General features: G+C 33.7%; 1 long non-coding RNA gene across 1 annotated transcript in view; it reads left to right on the top strand.

Annotated features, from left to right (window-relative positions):
* The first annotated feature begins 215 nt into the window (after positions 1-215).
* The window catches only part of LOC115333552, a 33,449-nt gene continuing 21,291 nt past the window's right edge, over positions 216-12,373 (top strand). Inside the window, exons 1-3 of the long non-coding RNA XR_003920842.1 lie at positions 216-775; positions 3,586-3,700; positions 5,003-5,312. This is a non-coding gene — a long non-coding RNA (uncharacterized LOC115333552). The remainder of the gene's footprint in view (positions 776-3,585; positions 3,701-5,002; positions 5,313-12,373) is intronic.

Here is a 12,373-nt window from a genome sequence, read left to right as displayed (position 1 = left end):
CATTATGAATGAATGCTACTGATAAAACCAAATACCATTATGAATAAAATAACCATTGTAATGCTATCTGCTTTTCTAGGGCAAGCTGGCGTTCTTATGTCTTCTGATTCTCTAATGGTCACATGACGGTATTTTGCTTTTCAAAAGGAATGCCCCTTTTATTGTCAGTGTTGAGTTTTTTCCTCTACATTTTTCATGTCCCTTTCACACACTTTCAGGCAGGGTGGTTTGCCAGAGGAGTGGTATGAATAACTAAAGTACACCTGGAGTATGCATTAAACTTTTGGGTTTTACTTTTTTTTTTTCCCCCTTCTTTTAATAATTGGCCTCTGTACATCTATTGCTGTTGTTTTACTGATACCCAAATGCTGTGCTCTCCACAATCAGCTGTTGTAAGTGGTGGCATATGTGATTAAGAGAGCAAAGATAACTTGTTTCTTAAGGGCCATCCTAAATAAAAGATATTTACATATGATGGATTGTATATCCTGTTTTGCTCTAGTGCAATGGATTGGATGTTCACAGGCTGCTGCTGCATCCAGGGCACAAGGGATCATACATGGGATGAGGAGCTGCTGGGCTGCATGGGTGATGGCAAGCTGACAGCATGTGTCCAGGTTGCTTTCTACACTCCTAGACATACAATCAGCTACCAGCGTGAAGAATAGAAACACACTCAAAAGGATACACAGAGAGAGACTTGTGAGATTTGCAGTGAGAGGTGATCACCAGAGTTTATCAGCTGGAAAGCCCTCCCGTGTGACCATGGGCAAAAGTGAGGTTTGATTGCAAGACCCTTTTATGCTGCTATTGCCAGCAGAAATGAGTTTCTGTATTTATGAAGTCCATTTTTCTATTTTGAATTTGAATTAAACTGAGCTTTAGAATTTAGAAGCCTGGGGTTTTGGTTTTGGTGTGTTCATAGAAAGGAAAAAAGGTGTCAGCAGGGCCAACTGAAATTCTGGCCAGCTCACGTTCATTCTCAAGATAAATGTAGGCAATCATCCAACTATGATTTGTATGGTTTTAATGCTGTGTATCATATGAAAATGTATGTTTTCTGAACTTAGGTTTAAAAACTTGCTTGGTTTAACAAACTGTAGCAAGAAAAGGGGTTTTACCCAGAGGAAGAAAACCTAATTCCTACTTGGCTCTATTCACAGAATGGATACGCTTAATTTTTGTGATAAAATTGTAGGCTATGCCCAGACAGTATCCTCAAACAAAGTTGTAACAGTATTCTTTGTTGATTGTGTATTCACTGCTTCAGTAAGATCAGTTTCTAGAAGATTACTGAAGTTTTTATCTTTTCCTTTCCTTACATGCACTGTGTAACTTTGTAGTCGTCTTCACATTCTGGGCATGGGAAGGTTTTTACTTCATTTTTAAGAATTTGTTGCAATTTTTATTAGTACCCCATAAAGTAGTTTTTATTATTTTTACATACACTAACCAAGTTTAAACATCAGTTTTTCAATTTATAATGAGAAGATAATTCTAAAATCTATGAACTTGATCAAAAACTAATTTTGTAATTGGGCTGCAGGGGAGATTAAAACTGAGATTTGCATTAGAGCTGACAATTTGGCAATCAGATTTGATGTAACAGAAAACATGACCTGAATCCATCACAGAGAATTAAGAAACTATAAATGATTCACTTATGTCCTTCATGTTTCTAATCTAATGGCTAAACAAAATTCATATTATTAACAGGCATGTCCTTATGACTCTATGTTAGGAGAAGCAGAAATGACATGTACCTACCACATGTACTATTTGTTTAATAAAAGTCTTCCAGAAGAGAAATAAAAATTAAATTGTTTCAGAATGAAGTATGGGCAAACGTAATCCTGATTCTGAAACACTTGTTTTGGTTATGTGGCTTATTTAGATACTTACCTGTAGGACCTGCACAATCAGAAGTACTTCTGAATAGGCATAATTTCAATCCTTATTTTTTTAATCACAGTCCACTGATTTTCTCCATTTTCTAACTTCAAGTAAAAATCTATGTGCTAATTCAACATATTTTCTGGTCACAAGAGACTGGAGAAGTATCTTCAAGCTAACCATAGCTATTTAATTTCAAAACAACCTCGGGTCTGAGCCATCCTCTTATCTTTATGTAGCAAGCAGTCCCCAAAAAACCAAAAAAGCAGAAGCTAAAATGCACACAGTTAAGCATGTGCATAAATCTAAATCACTTCTATTTGAACATTCGTTTCTTAAATCAAAATGAAAATAATTAGGAAGAAAATTGTGTCTAAATAAAAAACAGCATTCATTTTGTACAGAATGTATTTCGGAGTAGTGTTCAGTGTTTCACATCTAGCCTAATATCTTCTTATAAAGCAGTTATGAAAATGTATAAACTCTTTTAAGTACCACTGGATAGTAGGACAGCTGTTTAAGAACTTAAAATCTATTAAAAATTCAAATCTTTCCCATGTGAATAATAAACCAGATGACAATTACATAAATACATCAACATAGGCAATAAGCAATGACTCTTTGCCTCATTATTTACCTTTCATGTTGTACAAAATCTGTTACAGTTCATATAATTCAGTTTAATTTCATTAAAATTAAGTATAAAACTTTGTATTACCATATCTATCCTATTAAATATTTTACCCTGAAGGTTTACAAATCTCTCTAACTAGTGGCTGGTGTCTGCTACTTCATGCATTATGGTTTTTTAAGAGAGAAAAAAAACCCCAACAACTACTTGTTTCAGCCTTTTTGTAATTAAATGGACATGTGGTGAATGCATGGTAAAAAATAGCACATTCAATAGTATTTTTTTGTTACAGTTTAAGTGAATGGATTATTAGTGAACCATTTTTCATTTAAAAATTCACATTGGAAAAATGGGTATCAGTATTTTATGGCTGTACTTTTCAAATCTCTAACTACATCACAAGTTTACTTGTGATTTTCTATTAATTTCATAGTGTACTTGCAAAGATTAAAGAGATAACAAGAAAGAAGGTGTAATATAAATTTAAGCATTCTCATAGGAAAAAAAATTTTGAAAAAAAAAATGGATACTATTCAAATTTATTAGCCTGTATGTAGCATGCCGTCTGTACTACTGGCTGGAAATGAAACGTATCTGTATTCTCCGTACAGGTAGGGATAATTATAAATGTCAAAGGAAAACATTTATCACTCTGAAATGTAGGGTTTTTTTCCTTGTGATTAACAAAAAGGTGTCATCAATTGTAGCACACCAGGTATGCATACCACTAGCAGATATAAGAAAGGAAAAGCTTCCAGCCCAAAGGAATGAACAACCAAAAGGGGTTGTGCAGCTCTATTGGCTCAGCTAAGATAGTTATTTATTTTGTTTTTAAAAAAACTAAATTTAGACTGAGTCTGAAAAAAAATAGTAAAGGAATTGTCCACTAATGGGAAGTTATTAAGCAGTCAAAAATTCTCTGAAAAATACCTTTTGAAGAGATACTTAGTGAGAACCGGCAACTTGGTCTCTTGTTCAGGCATGACATTTCAGGGACAGGTATTTTTAGCACAGGCTTTTCTCGTTAAGACATAAATGCTTTTTGTTTGTTTGTTTTTCAGGCTCTGAGTCTTCAGTTCCTGGTGGAAAGACCACCTTGTCATGGTCAGTATCTGATGATACTGAGAAAGCAGAGCTCTTAGGCAGAAGAAGAGCATGAAAATGTTCAGGTTAACAGTAAGAGCAAAAATTTAATCTAGTGCTTTTAAATATTTTCAACTTTTAGTAACGGGACTCCCCTGTGTAGAAATCAAACCTACTATGTGAACTGATGCCCGGATGCAGATATTATACCCATACAGAGTCTTTACGTAGTCTGTGAGCCTCAAGTCAAATATAAATACCAGTGTCACACCTCTTTATAGGACCGAGATATTTATTTAGAAATGATTCCTTGTTTAACAATTGTATTGCTTCTTAAAGGATGTTTGTTATTGATTCAGCGCATATACTTGTTCTCCACATTGCACAAAAAATAATGTATTTGGAACTCACTAAAGCCTACAGAAGGACTTTTAATACATTTATGTTGTTAGTTTGTCTGAAAAATCATTATTAACTTGCTTTTCAGAATCTTGTAAATATTTAGGATGACAGAAAAAAGATGCCAAGCCATTTGAACATACAAATACCAGAAAAAAAACCCAAACCCCAAGATTTTTAAGGAAAATGCAGAGGTTATTATCATTCTGTAGAAATGACCAGCATTTGGTATTTGCCTTTTCATTTATCTTAGTATTCCTGGTTTTGCAAACTATTAGAAATAATTTTTTATATAATTGTAGAAACATAAAACGGTAGTGAAACACAAATATTATCGTATTAATTTTAAGTGTTTTAGCTTCATTAAGCCATCTTTTCTCATTCATATTAAGAAGTGAGAAGTTTTGCTGTACCTTTTGCTGTTAAAGGAGGAAGTTTCACAACCAATACTTTAAATTATGCAGGAGTTGCTGTTCTCATTTTTACATCCTATTAATATAATTATATAAAATGTCCACAGTAAAGTTATAATTCTCCCTCAAAGCCAGCCCTCTTTTAATTTCAATACTTTTACAAAGCTCCATACTTCTATTTCCTGCACAATTACATGTTGTTCTGTGCTTGAAGTTTGTAGTGCTGCCCAGTGTTAAAGTTGCCTAGTGTTTTCTGCTATATGTTTGCATCAGACTTTTATAACTTTATCATATATCCGCAGTTCAGGTTGAAAATTTCTGTGCAAGCTGTTTCTGTTTTGGGGGGAAGTATCTGATAAAACATTTAATTATTTCTAAGGAAGAGATTAGGGGAAATCCTGGGAAGGAGCCTGAAATCTGACAAAAGAAATTGCACTGTAAAGGAATTATCTTTTTTGGGGTTTGGAGGGTTTTTTTCCCCTAACTGAAGGAAAGTTAACTCTATCTTAGGCCAAACTATTAGCTTCTGGAAGGTCTTATCCTTAGCTAACCAGTTATCATTTTTGACCTATGAATTCTGTAGGAATTCCCACAGATCAGTCAGACATGGTGATGTGATGATGGCTAAACAACTTGGGAAGGAAGATCCACTGTACTCTCAGAAAAGCTGCTTTGGAAAACAGTAGAGAGAAGAAAGCAAAACTCATGCAGGCAGTAAAGCCCAGTGGGGGATGAAGCATCTGAAGGCAAGGCAGGTGTGGGAGCACAGACCTGGGGAGGAACAAGAGAGGGGAAGCAGAATGGAAGCATGTGAAACATTGAATGGAACCTGTATGCGCTCTTCCAGCTACAAATCACTACACATTTAGCGAAAGAGATGGAATTGCAGTGAGGTGAGGTTTTAATTTCTGTAAATAATTGTAACATGAATTTTATCAAGTATTTAAATTGAAGAACCAAGGGAACTCATAAAAATAGATATGCTGAAGTCTACACATCTCTACTTGTTTTTTTTAATAACAGCATTTAGAAAGAAGGAAGAAAAGAAGGAAAGACTGCGTCTCCAAATAGATATTTAGTTCTTATAATAAAAATCAAGCTTGTAAATTATCCAAATAATTTTAAAGAATGCATTAGCTTCACGCTCTCATGTGAATGTTGATATAAATCCTCCTTCTCTCTCTCAAGGTCTCCAAAGATTATCCAATATAAATCTAAGGTTGAAAGTTATATATATGACGAATCTTAAATGGGAAAGCAACTGGGTGCTTAGGGAAGGCCTTTGGTGTCTAGGGAGAGAAAGAAATCTGTCTGTCAGGTTGCTAACACACTCTTGCAGTGGCCAGTCTGTACTAAGACATTTCTGGGAGCATTTCATTGCAGAACCAGTCTTTTCAGTTCTTGTATTTGGCCTGTTACCTCCCAGTACTGGTCATTTCTATTTATGTGGAGGATATTTAGGTCACATAATTTTCAGTCACAATTTATTTCTAAACTGAAACCTGAAAAGCTAATGGTGCATACAAATAAATGGCATGTTAATGATGAAATGAATTTAACTGGTAATTAAGGCACTGACATTTGTGAGTAGCAACTAGTTTTCTAGAAATACTGTGAAACCATTTCCTGAAGAGGAAAAACTCAACAGTGTTCTCTCTCTAGTTCACTTATTAGCACAAATATAAGTTTTACAGTTCTTAAGTGGAATCAGTTTATGGCATCACTGAAAAAGTCTTCTTCTAAAAGTCAACTGTTAAATCTTAAAGCATATATCCCCTGAATAGAAAGGCTATTGATTATTAATTCTGGTTTGTGAAATAGCTGGCCAATTTCCTTCTTTTACAACTTTGTTTGTTTGTTTGTTTATCCTACCTGATCTATTCAATGTCGAACAGACATTACTCAGATCTATTGTTGGATTTGTATTCAGCTATTATAATCTGCAAGAAGATACAGTAACTTCCGAAAAGACTCCTAGTAGAGTTTTTCCCTAGTAGGTTTTTATAAATACCATTCTCAGGATATTTTCATACAATTTCTTCATGGGAGGAAGAAATTGTAAGATATTTTGGTAACAAGTTTTTAAGTTGAACACTCTCTTAAGATACCTTAATATATTCCTCATGTTGCTAAGCACATGAATGTACAGAAAACTTGTATTTCTCCGCTGTTACTTCTTATCCAAGGTATCAAAATTTAGTACATTTGTAAGTCCCCTTCTCACTTTACTGAACACACATACTGGTTTTATGAATCTATTTATCAGTTTATTGTTAGCTCAGCTCCCTTTTATAAAGGAACTGTCAGTTCTACCACAAGAACTGCTTCTTCAAATCAGCTTTATTTTTCAATCTGCTACTGTTTTAGAATGCCAAGTGAGAATCTTTCATTTTTTGTCTTTTCCCCCTTCTCCTGACAAAACTTAAAACATGAAGGGCCTTTTGCCCATCATATATTATATTTATCTAGGTGGCTGTATAGTATGCATCCTGTGACAAATGCACCTGTCATCTATTCAAATGATAGCAGCCCTGAGGCTAGTGGTACTTTGCAGTTTGACAAGGTGTGCATAAAAGTGTCTCTTCCATCACCACAAAGTCCATGAATATTATTCTTTTTCAGCACAGAATATTTACTTGAATGCTATTTCCAATAAGCTATTGAAATACAGTGGTATTTTCGGAATTTGACAATAGAGAATGTGCTTTTTACTGTGGGTAAAAATAATGTTTTTTCTTCATCCATAAAACATGGGAAACTGAGGAACAGAGATGTTAAGTTATCTGCCCTCGAAGTCAACTAATATCAATCTGGAATGCTATTCTGCTCTTGTTTTTCACCTTCTGGTGACCTGACCAGACTAGCTTCAGAAGAATTATATCCTTGACATCAAAGGTTAGCAATTTTGGTTCTTAAAGTAAAAGTCTTTGTTGGAGGGATTTTGCTTTTCGCTTTTACCTTGGAGAAAAATCTTCACTTCCTTTAAATTATAATGAAATACTAATTCTTCTTTATTCACAATACTTATTGTTTTATTTGTATAAGTATATTTTAGAATATGTACTTATCTAAGCAGAAGGAGGATATTTTAAAGGTAGAAGAGGGAATTACAAGGAATTGAAGGGCATTGACTCTCATATATCTTTGATAATATTGCCTTTTATACTTTATGCATTCATCTTTTATTCTCTGGTTCAACTTGACTGGTAATGACGCAATTATCTAGCAGTGTAAGAAGCAATACTTGAAAATATAGGGTTACAAAAATGGCTCCATTTAATGATTAGATTAAAACTAATTTAAAAAAAAATAAAAAAATCTGTGTTTTAATATCCTGTAAGAGCAATTAAAATCTGTATTAACATTAGCCCTGGCAGAAAGAGTTTCAGAATTATTTCTCGTCCACATTAATGAGCCTTTATTATAGAAACCCTGAGGTATTTTATATCTCACATGGAAGAATATAATTAGACACAAATTGATAGGCCTGTGCCGGGTACAAAATTAGAATTTATAACAGATGATTCTGAACCTGTTGTCTGCCTAGTTTTACCCCTAGCAAATGCATCTGCAAGCACTGTAACTAATCCCCTAAAATAATCTGTAACCAATCTGCACGACATTTCCCATTTCCTGATATACAAACCATTACAGAGTCATCCAGGTGCAATTCTTTTACAGCTTTACTAAACACTATTGAACACCTAATGACCTTGACAAAATTATCTGCGTTAGAGTTGTGAGTGCTAATCTACTTCATCTTAGTGATGATACTGTGTAGCAAAGCAAGATTTTCAGTAATGAAGAACCATAAAAACTATTTGTTTTAGTATGTTTTCCCAGCTCCCCTTTCGTTTGCTACCTGTTGCCCTACATATTCTTTTTTAATTGTGTAGAGTTTGTCACACATCAGTTAAATAATTTTGTGCTAATTATGGCGCAGTATTCAATTCAGTTTCCTTCCTGAGAATAAAAATAGTATAAGACAATAATGCATTGTCTTACATATTTCTCAGTTATCGGTAGAAGTAGAATTATCAATCTACTAAAATAAAGTTCTTGAAGTGTCTGGCAAATACAGATTGCCATTAGCTAAAAGGACTAATAGTACTCACAAGAGTTTATTTTGGGAGCTATATGGTATAACTAACAGGAAACCCTGAATGCTGGTAGATAAAAATCTCAACCTCTTCCTGAAACAATAGTTCGTGGGAAAAATTATTCATGCCTGCCTTGAAAATATAACCCAGGACTGGTAATGTTTCATACCTCATTAGCTTCTGTGATACTCTGAGAACAGAAGAATTGAGTATGGATAAAATGTTATGTACAAAAACAATGGCCTTCACTTCTTTTTTCATTCTCTTTGAAACCATCAAATTATGATCCAGATGGGAAGATTATGTTAAATATTTGAATGCTTTCCCTACTCTAGAAAGTAATCTGACTACTTGGAACTAAATGGCAAATTCTTAGGCCTGTTAGGTATAGGACCAGGAATTCAACAGAAATCACCTCAAAACTCTGCGTCCAGAAACACAGTTCTCTCATAAAATTTATTCAGTTGAAATCTCTTTAACATAGCTTTTGAGGTCTCATTACTTGCTTATTGTCTCCTTGACAGCACTGTTAGCAAAAAATGCTGTTGTGAACTTCCTATAATGGATTTGACATCATAGCAAAGGCTCCAAAAGGGAAACAGATGCAACTGGAGGCAGCATGCACTTTGGAGTACATTTCTCTGCAGGCTTTGAGAAGGGCAAGAGAGAAATAATGCTGTATGTCTGCTACAAATGGTAGTTCTAGACTGAAGTATATAAAAAAAAAAAACATTTGATAAGCTACTTTTCTTTCAGTGATGTACTATATGTAGGTAGGCAGTTAGAGAAAGAAAGAGGGAGAGATGGCATATTAAATCTGTTGGACAGATGGGCAAATTAACGGTGATATTTCTGTGTATGCTACAGTACTACTACATGCTGAACGAACAGTGCAGTAATTTTTGTTGACTGTTTAAATGTACTTTTCATTAAAGGTAGCTCTAAGAAATGTTCATGGGTTTTGCCTAAAATACAAAAGTTTTTCCTCACCTTACAGTGTCATATACTTTTCTCCTTTTAAGAAAAAGCAAAAAGAGCTGAAGGTAATTCAGTGTGGTATTTTAACATTATGTTTTAAGTGGGAAGTGCTCAGAACAGCAGTGTTTATTTGAAAATAAGTTTCCCTGAAGCCTCCTCTGTTTTTTTTCTTTTTTCTTGAGACAAAGCACACAATAGACTGAAGCTTGAGAGCCTGCTAGGAGAAAAGTAACATTTTAATGGCATTAAGTGCTGCTCTTTCAGCAAGTCAATGGTGAAATGTCATTAAGTTTAAAAACAAAAGTGTGGATTTGTAGACTAACATTATATATGTATTTCACATGAATAGTGAAAACCCTATAAACCTTTCTCAGACTTATTTTTCTTCTGTTTGATCTGGATAAAGCAAAATTCATACTCTTGACAATAATCACAGAAGATAAGGTTGTCAAAGAACTAGCATGACATTTCAGTTCACATTTAAATAGTTCAATGTACATTTTTCTGTTTATTTTTACTCGAATTTATTTTTATCTTAATATGGAAAACTTTGAGTAGATGAAACTGCAAGTTTTCAAATTTAGTTGTATATTTTTTAAAGTATAAAAATGTAAATTTAGGGTTTTTTTACATATTTTTCAACTTTATTAATGTAGGGGAGCAGCATGATAAAATCAGTCATTTGTCACTGAGACTTAAATCTCAAACATAAAAGCTCTTTTTTCCCTTGCCCAAAAAGTGAGGGGTATTCAGCATCCTGATGCAAATTCTGGGACCTAATCCCTGCTATAATCTCTAGAATATTTCCGATGAAGAATTATACTTAAACCACACATTCAGCAATCACTTGTTCTTGATCACATTCACTTTAAAAGACAAAAATTGACAAAAAGTTTAGTGCCAAGCTACCTCACATCAAAACTTTTATTGTTTAGTTTTCTTATTATTACTCTCTCACTGATATTTTGGTGATGAAAAATAAAATATACACAACAGTCTTCATAAAGTTTTCCATCCTGATTAGAGTTATATAAACAATTATGAAGTTAGATGGAACATTCTGGTATGAGTTGATTTTGGCTGACCATTAATAATTACAGTGTAATACCTACACTGTAAGAAGTGTAGTAGAAGAATTAACCGTGCTAACAATTAATCTTTTTAGCACAGCTGATGAAACAAAGTATTTATGAGAAATAAAATAGATTTCCTGCTTCAGTGTTTACTTTCATATTTCCTGAAATAAACTCTTATTCCCTTAAGACATAGTGACATTTCTGCCTAAACTGAAGCTATTGATCTTTGAATTAAAGTTTATATAATGTCCAAATATTTTAAGATAGACTGGAAAGTCAATATTAAGAACAATTTAAGTCCAATATGTAGCTTACAAATATGCTTATTTATTTTTAATAAATCATCAAATATTAACAGCTAGATTTAGCTTTTTTTTAAATCTGTCTGAAGATCTCCTTTGATTAGCTTCTTTAATGACTATTAACTTCATCTGTGTAAACAAAAACACAGATAGAAGATCAGAAATCATGAAAATAGGACTGTCTTCTACTTGCAAGACTAGATACATCGTGACCATATCTGACGTGATTTCATACCATGAAAAAGAAAAAAATACTGTGAGAAAATTAAAAGGTCTTTTGTATTTATTCATACAATGCAATATGTTTCTTTTTCCTGATTTAGTTTCTACATAATTTAATTTGAATTCCTGTTCAAAGAATACAAGGGATAGAAAGTAACAAGAAAAAAATCTTCTAAATAAATTTTTAATAGCAAGAACTGAAAGTTCACTGGAGGGGCAAAATCATTATAAGTACACATTGAGACTATGAACCTTGTCCTTTGATATCAGCCCTGTTAGAAAAGAAATATCTATGACAATGAGAATAAATAATCTGAGGTAAAAGGACTCCAGGAAAATTTTGGAACAACTGTATCTACCCTGGCCTACAGTCATATATGAAATGTGAGATAAGATTAATTTTTTCTTCATTGCAGAGAGCTGGTGTCTCACCAGCTAAGCTGGCAACGATTGAGGGAAACTTGGTTTATACAGAATTAGGATGTTTTTTCACTGTGTCAAAAAGCTCAGGTATCTTTTCCTGTCCCATGTTTGGTTATAGCTGGCAATGGTTCTGATTTCAATGAAGCCGTTCTGGAGGACATGGTTGTTTTGAAGCAGGGGAGACAGGCAAATTTCATGAACATAGACCTTTCAGAGTTTTGCTTGTTATGTCACCTCCAGTAGTAGGGGTTTTTATTCACATTAATCTTTTTTTCCTTTGTGCTTCTGAATTGTCATATTCTATTTAATACTTGAATATTTACAAGTCCTAAATCACGAGTCTTAAACCCCATGTCCTACAGCTTTTCAACTCTTAGAAAGTTTTTAGGTAAACTTTCCACTGTTAATGACTACAGCTGTAATGCCATAATGCACATATTCTGTAAAGTGTGTGTTGGCGTGGTACCGCAAGAGATTTCAAGACACTCAAATGATATAAAATTAACATGACACATATTGAATGGATTGGAAAGAAGACAACTGACAAGTCTGAATATGAAAAGAAATTGCTGAGCAGGTGTGCTTCATAGGTCTCAAGGGGACTGTCTCTTCTGTAACATGTTTATGTTATACAAAACTGAAAATATCACTATTGCAAGTTCTTGGTACAGAGCTTGGGAAATGGTAAATAAAGAAAAGGCTTGATTGTGAATGCATGTGATCTCAGTAAGCTGGACAAAAGTAGACAGTAAATGTTTTATATCCTAGATATAGAAAGCAACTCTGTAAAGCCCATATTTGAGTATGACTTGTGCCCATCAAATATCATATTCCTTCCTTAAAGCTATTTTAT

Source organism: Aquila chrysaetos, chromosome 21 (assembly GCF_900496995.4).
Source record: "Aquila chrysaetos chrysaetos chromosome 21, bAquChr1.4, whole genome shotgun sequence".
NCBI classification, from domain to species: Eukaryota; Metazoa; Chordata; class Aves; order Accipitriformes; family Accipitridae; genus Aquila; species Aquila chrysaetos.
This window is presented reverse-complemented; position numbering and strand designations above follow the sequence as displayed.